The sequence below is a fragment of the Wolffia australiana genome, chromosome 4 (assembly GCF_029677425.1).
Source record: "Wolffia australiana isolate 7733 chromosome 4, ASM2967742v1".
Classification (NCBI taxonomy): domain Eukaryota; kingdom Viridiplantae; phylum Streptophyta; class Magnoliopsida; order Alismatales; family Araceae; genus Wolffia; species Wolffia australiana.
Genome location: NC_135838.1, coordinates 13,455,991 through 13,458,379, shown reverse-complemented (window position 1 = coordinate 13,458,379; position 2,389 = coordinate 13,455,991). Strand labels below are relative to the sequence as shown.

Below are 2,389 nucleotides of genomic sequence, written 5' to 3'. Positions count from 1 at the left end.
GAAATTAGGGTTGAAATGGAGGCTGGTAAGGCTGCTGTTTTTGCTGAAATTGGGGGTGAAATGGAGGCTTGCTTCCTTGATTGAAGCTCTCTCCACTATTAAAATTGTTCCTCTTCTGTCCAGCCCAAGGTGGTTGTTGTTGGTTGAAGGCCTTCACCTCCTCCTCCGTGGGCTGACAAGCACCATCTTCATGATCTCTGCTAAAACAGAGAGAGCAGATTTTGGCTTTAACTATGGGAGAATTGTTGAAAAAAACATTTCTCAATGTTGAAGGAGCTCATCCAATCTCTGATTGGTCTCCTTGAGCCCTGTGTGCAGCTCCGCTTCCTTGGTGTTGACCTGTAGCACTCCTGCTCTTTTAGGCTGCGTGTTTCTCCCATTGTGACTTGCTCCTATCTCCTGCAAGTCAGTCTCTTCTACTCTCTCTAGAATTTCAAAGACTTCATCTTCATATGCCGTGTAGAAAGTTCCACCGGTGGCTAAATTCACCTTATTCTTCATGAAATCTGATAGAGATTTATAAAACATTTGGGCCAATTGGCAATTCTCAATTCCATGATGAGGACATTTCCTCATCAAGTCATTGAACCCCTCCCAGGCTTCGCTAAAAGCTTCACCTTCATGGGGGTGGAAATTATGAATTTCCCTTCGGTAGATATGTGTTTTGGAGAGAGGGTAAAATTTCTGTAGAATTTGTCCCTGCATTTCTTCCCAGGAGTTGAAGGTAATTCCTAAGTTACGATACCAAGCAAAAGCTTTGTCTTTTAAAGTTAAAGGAAAATACTTCATCTTTAAGATTTCTGTAAATAATCTTGGCACATTCTGAGAAGAGCACCTAATATGAAAATCATCTAAGAATTCTAGAGGGTTCTGTGCAGTATGACCATTAAATTCAGGTAAAGAGTGTATTAAGGCATTATCGTACCTAAACATTGTGCCCTCACCCACGTTTATGTTCACATCTGTTTGCCTCAAACTTCTTGAGGGGGTTGATCTGTCCAACATGGTTCTTCTTCTGTCCTGATGTTGACGCCCCTCTTCTGCCATGCTTTTCTCCTGATTAGCTTGTTTTGTGACTGAAGAGTCTGGAGTAGAGTTGCTCGGCTGTGTTACTTCCTCTTCAATTCTCCCTCAAGCTTTGTACCTTGTCACTACCATAAATCTCAAAGAACTATTAGAAATACAATTAGCTGAGGAATTTTAATCCTTCAACTTCAAGAAAATGAAACAGAAATAACTGAGAAGAAGTAAAATTACTACTTTTATACCGTGCTCCCCGGCAATGGCGCCAGTAGATAATCTCAAATTATGGTGTCTTTACTGGTTTTTACTAGTTAGTCGTGTGAGTATTGAGACAGTCAACAATTAAAATTAACCTCACAGCAATAGAGCGAGTAAGGTGTAGCAATAGAGCGAGTAAGGTGTCGAACCACAAGGAGCAGGTAATGAAATAGTAATTCTTTTCAGTTTAACTTGTCGTATCAATATCTTATAATTTATCCTAACAGTAAATTCTAAGATCTTCAGTAATACTCCATAGAATAATCTTCAGTAATTAACTTATAGATTGCTCTCAGTCAAATTTAGAGAATTTCTTCAGAAGATAAGATTTAGAAAATCTAATCCCCAGAAGAAGATTTATAAATCTATTCCTCAGTTATAGGATCTCGCCTGTAACTACTCAGTTACAGGCTTGCGCATGTAGTTTTGAGCGAGAGTCAACCAAGCCGCAGCCTCTTGGATGCGCGTGGTTCTCTGCGCTCGGGGATGCGCGCGGCTTATTGCACACAGTCTTGGCTGCTTGCGGCTTCCTGCGTGCGGACTTTTGTCCGCAGAGCTGTGCGCAGTCTTGGCTGCGTGCGGACTTCTGTGCGCGGAGCTTCACGCGGTCTTGGCTGCGCGCGGCTTTCTGCGCACAGTCTTAGCTGCGTACAACCCCCTGTGCGCAAGGTTGCGCGCGGTGGGTCGTGTCTGCGCGCGGCGCTCTGTGCGCAGGGGGTTGTACGCGGCTTCTTGGCTGCGCGCGGCACCCTGAGCGCAGGAGCTGTGCTTGAAATCCTTGGTGGTGGAAGATGAATTGAGAACAGGATGAAAAGAGAATGCAATTTGAACGAACAACTTGAAATTAACCTAGAACAATGAAAATTTTCAATTGGAGATGTTGGAAAGACACTGCCTTGTGCTTTCCAACCCAACCTCGATTGTCTTAGAGGGGGGATTATACAATCGCTGAAACTCAAACAATCACACCAACCTTGTGTCACGGTCCTTGCGGCGAGGTGGTGATCGTCTTGCTCAAGCTACTCCTCAGCTTGCTTCTCCCCCCCCAACTCCAATGTTCATCAGCTCTTGGAGGGTCTGTAGCCTCTTCTCTCCAAGCCCTAACCTG

At 44.1% G+C, this 2,389-nt stretch overlaps 1 non-coding gene across 1 annotated transcript; it reads left to right on the top strand.

The window, feature by feature from the left end:
- The first annotated feature begins 550 nt into the window (after window positions 1-550).
- LOC144702826 (small nucleolar RNA R71) lies at window positions 551-657 on the top strand. The gene has a single exon (XR_013581401.1). It is a non-coding gene; the product is annotated as a small nucleolar RNA R71 (small nucleolar RNA).
- The last annotated feature ends 1,732 nt before the right edge of the window (window positions 658-2,389 follow it).